Below are 5056 nucleotides of genomic sequence, written 5' to 3'. Positions count from 1 at the left end.
CCTCCCAAAAATAGCAGCTCTCTCTCTCTTGCTCGTTGTTTTGGCATGTAGTTTTGCATCTGTGGGGGTGGGGTGGATATAAGAAGGACCCAGAGAAGGGGAAAGGCAGAAACAATGTTTGCAGCTCAAGTTTGACCAGAGCGGAGGCCCACTGAAGGCCAGGGCGGAGCTGCAGGAGCGGAGAAGGAATTTGCACCAGTCCTGCCTAGCCCATGTGAAAGGCAGGGGAGGAGAGTTGGGTGTTACGCGATGGGGCGAGCGAGGAAAGAATTGAGTTTCTGGTGCAGTATAGGGTTCAGGTCAGTCGGTGCATCTAGAACCCTATACTGCAGGGAGTATGGAGGATGTGAATTCCTAGCCCAACAAGCCGTTCAAAGCTAACAGTCACTGTCCTTTGCTGGTAGCATTTAACCTTCCCGCCCACCCACCCCCACCACTGTCTTGGAGCAGGTTTTTGAATGTTCTGTTTTATCCAAAATAAAGGTGGGGAGGCTTCCAAGCTAAAACAAAACATCGTATTTTCCATTCTGTGCTTTGAAGCTCGCCCATTACCTGGGGCAAAGGCAAGGTTCCCCAAGACCTCTCTCTCAGCATGAATGCCTTCTATCAACCACGGCATCTTCCTAAAACTGTTGGAGGGGCGTGCAGAACACTGGAAAATACTGACCTCTCTGCCTGGGCTGTCTACACCCCCCTTCCCGATCACTGGGCATTGGCCTGGCCCACACATTTCATTCTCACTCTGGAACAGCATTTGAGCCTCTTCTGGACTCCATGCCACTTCTGCTTGCATTGGATTTGCCCTAGCCCATGAGGTGTAGAACGCTGTGGAATAATCTCCCAAGCCAAGTGGCGAAGGCCTTTATACCACATTCCATTTCCAAAGCACCTAAGCAACATTCTTCCTTCCTCCCACCCACCTGCTCTGCATCACTAACTATTTGACAAATGGGGAAAATGAGGCGGAGGGTGAGTGGCTTGCTCAGTGCCACAAAGCAATTGAGCATAGCACTCTGAAAGTATGTGGGGCATACAGACAAGATGTTAGGTTATTTCATCTTTACTCTCTATTAATCTAGAAACAAATAGGACAAAACCCTCATCATTCATCTCCCCTTTGTCTCTGTGCAAAGTCCTGGTCTTTTTCTACTTGCCACTCCCTCCTCCTTTTAGAAAGAAGTGATGTATCACCCACCTGGGCTCCTGGACAGCACTGTGGCCTAAATAGTACATCTCTGCCTTCCCTCTGTTTGCTGGACTAATAAAGCACACGGTAAAACCGTTTCATGCAGCTGTGTTGCTCTTCTGTTGTTAGATGAGCTGGTTGCAAGAACAGCTGGTTCGACAGAGTTTGGAACTGGCGAGGGGATACAGACACTCTCCACTCCAGGGCACCAGTTGGGGGCCAGCCCAGCATTGGTAGTGCCCAAAAGGCACGACTGGATGAGACTCAGCCAGCAGCCTCCAGGGCAGAGCCGGCTTTAGGAAGTGCGGGGCCCAATTCGAACAGTTTCAATGAGGCCCCGGGAGGGATGACGAAAAAAAACAAAAAACATAAAACACATGGGGCTTGTACTCACCAGGCCGCGCTCCTAGTCTTTGGCAGCGGGTCCTTCACTCATTCCGGGTCTTCGGCGGCACTGAAGGACCCGCCGCCAAAGTGTCGCCAAAGACCCGGAGCGCCGCCGGGTGAGTAAAAATTAAAAAGGCGCCTGTAGCCAAGGAAGGGATTCTCTGCCACTCGTCCCCCACTCTGGGCGGCCCTGCCACTGGGTACGGGGCCCTCTTAGGCGCGGGGCCCGATTCGGGGGAATTGGTGGAATTGGCCTAAAGCCGGCCCTGCTCCAGGGAGTGGGTGACCCTAAGGACCATGGGAGTCAGATCAATGGTCCGTTGAGCCCAGTATCCTGTCTTCTGACAGTGGGTGGTGCCAGTTGCTTCGGAAGGAGTGAACAGACCAGGACAATTTATCATCCCTTGTTGTCCAGTCCCAGCATCTAGCGGTCAGAGGTTTAGGGCCACCGTGAGCATGGAGTCGAGTCCCTGCCCATCTTGGCTTATAGGTTCATGGACGCTAGGTCTGTCAATGGCTATCTAGTTTTTTTGAACCTGGTTATACTTTTGCCGTTCACAACATGCCTTAACGAGTGCCACAGGTTGACTGTGCAGTGTGTGAAGAAGTACTTTTTTGTTCGTTTGAAACCTGCTGCCTATTAAGGTCACTGGGTGACCCCCTGGTTCTTGTGTTATGTGAAGAGGTAAATAACACTTTCTCCACCCCAGCCATGATTTTATAGGCCTCTATCATATCCTCACGCAGTCTTTTTTCCAAGCTGAAGAGTCCCTGTCTTTTTAATCTCTCCTCTTACGGAAGCTGTTCCCTACCAGCCTCTATTGGTGAGAGGCTTTTAAGCATCTTGAAAGCTTGCCTCTCTCACTAACCGAAGCTGGGCCAATAAAAGCTATGACCTCACCCACCTTGTCTTTCTAAGATCCTGGGACTGGCTACAACACTGCATTCAATAGTCAGTTGTCTGTCTTCATATGCTGTAATTGAATGGGTCTTTTGCATTTGTTTCTCAGTTCCCGCCTGCACATTATCAACTACTAGCCTCTGCTCTTTACTAGGATATAACAGAGTATCCACTTTAACAACTCCTCCCTTAAGGAATGTGGCTGTCCAAACCATCAGCTCTGCCGCACCTGTCAGCTTCCCCCAGCCCTTAATTTAAAAACTCCTCTCCGATGTTAATTTTGCATGCCAGCAATATGGTGCCATTCGCGTTTAGCTGGAGCCCAGCCTTCCAGCGTAGGAAGATGCTGCTCCAATGGACAGGTAGCCAGGTTCAAATAATCCTGTACCAACAGCCTGTCAGTCTTAGCCGCAGGCCATGGAGGCTGAACTTCCCTATAGCTGGACCCAGCCTGAGGCTCACTGGCAGGGGAGGCAACATGTGGGAAACTCCTAGTGCCTTAGCCGAGAATTAACCTAGAATTCCTCTCACTTCTCTGTGACAATACCAGGCACCTCCCCTCAGGCTGCCTCAAGCCATAGGAAGACAGACCGCTTGCAGGGAGATGTAACAGCTCTAGCCTAGTAGGAAATAAAGATCATTCAATTTCTCACTCTCCATGAGTGCACTTGACACCGAGCCCCCAAATATATTGACCTACAGGCCCCACTGCCAGACACCTGTGGTTTCTGAGTCTCGCTGCAGGGGGATGGGTGGGTTTGATGGGGTGAGAGAGGTGAGGCTTACGCTGGGTGGGGTTTAGTTTGCAGGCACTAGTCCAGGTTGTACTTTTTTTTTTAGTCTGTACATGGACCTATAGGCCCATTTTACATACACACAGCCTCTTCTCCTCCCTCCCCCCATGGAGCTGGTACAAGAAACGCTGGCTTCACTACCAGGAAGTGCACTTTCCTCATGGCATTAAGTGCCTTAAGGCCAGGGTGAGGGAGGGGGCAGAGCTATTACAGGAAGCCCAGAGCCACACCTGGGTGGTGAAGACACATGCCAGGCACTCCCATCTGAGAAACCTTAACCCACAGCAAGGGTCTAGCAAGCCTCCCGCAGACACACACACACACCCTTGCCCCAGTGGCTGTCCTAAACAGGACTACAGCATGCAGGGACTTCAACACAGAAAGTGGGTGTGGCTAGAGGCCTCAGGAAAGCCACACCCCCACTGCATGGTTCAGGTTGCTCAGGTGTGCCCCACCCCCTTGCTTACCAGCCTGCTGGCAGAGGTGCATCACAGCCCAGTTACTTCCTGGGTTTAGTTCTCCCCACGATCAGAGTAGGCCCAGCATGCCAAGGGCTACTAGCAACAGTTCACCACTGTAGTGCTTCCTCCACCCAGGGCTATGACTAACCTTTCCCTAAAGCACCTAGCAAGAGCCGGCTCGCATCCCATCTGCAGCATCCCGCAGCCATCGGCCCTGTGGTTCCCACAAGGTGCTGCTGACTCCACCATGCTGCTAGAGGCCCAAGCTGAAGGCACGCATTTGTCAGTGCCCGGAAACCTACCACACCCTTTGCAACAGCAGCAGGCAGCGTTTCACCCGAGTGTTGGCTCTGCCTTGTGCAGATGGCACAGGACGTTGGCTCCCGCAGGAACTGGCACAAGAAGAGAGCTCACTCACCCCTAGGTGTATGGGGCACCTCAAGCTGTACTATAAACATGAACCAGAGCAAGATAGGAGCACACACCAGCCAGGGGGGAGATGCTATCACCGGTGGTGCTGGTCACACACACCAGGTCACTGGACTAGGGCAGCTCCAATCAAGGCCACACCCCATGCAGCAGCATGGCAGGGACAGCCAGCAAGAGTGAGCTGGGGTAAGAGTGACCACTTTGCCCCCATGAAGCCTGTGCAGGGCAGAAAGGATGGAGTCCCTGCCCCTCCCCCAAGACTGCATGCGCGAACACTGGGCTTTCCTACACGCTAGGTTCAGCCTCTGCCCTGGGCAGAATGTGCTGCTCATCAGCAATCACGTTACCGCTGCTTCTCCCTCAGAGGCAACTGTGTTTTTAAGGCCAAGCTGGGCCCTTATCAGCTGTGCTAGAAGTGGAGGGGCTCCTTGGCCCCCTTTCCACAGCAAAGATTTCTGACAAAACTCCCAGAACTGCACTACCGTAATAAGGTAGCTGGGGAGGAGGGAAGAAGGATGGAGAATGAGCTGAGAGGCACCTTAAACTAGGTCATCTCCTGTCCTCTACTACCCGTCATGAACCAGGAACCCATCCCTGCCCTTCCCCAAGACTTCAAGGTGCATATGTAGGGTCAGGTGGGGTGACAATCAACAGGAAAAATTCAGACTGGCAGGGGCAGTTGTGGGTGCAGAGCCCTCACCCATATTTTAACATGCTTAGAGACCCTCGGCTAATTCTTGGCACTGAAGCTGCTAAGTTTGCAGTGCCCAGCCCTGAGACGCTCTGCTGGCAAAGTATTCCAGCCCCCAAATTCCATTCCCCTTCTTCCTTTATTGATCCCCGGGGCCTGAGTGCTGAACATGGACCCCCCCCTACTCGATTCAATTGATTCTACTCA

The sequence above is a fragment of the Trachemys scripta genome, chromosome 1 (genome assembly GCF_013100865.1).
Source record: "Trachemys scripta elegans isolate TJP31775 chromosome 1, CAS_Tse_1.0, whole genome shotgun sequence".
Taxonomy (NCBI): Eukaryota; Metazoa; Chordata; order Testudines; family Emydidae; genus Trachemys; species Trachemys scripta.
This window is presented reverse-complemented; position numbering follows the sequence as displayed.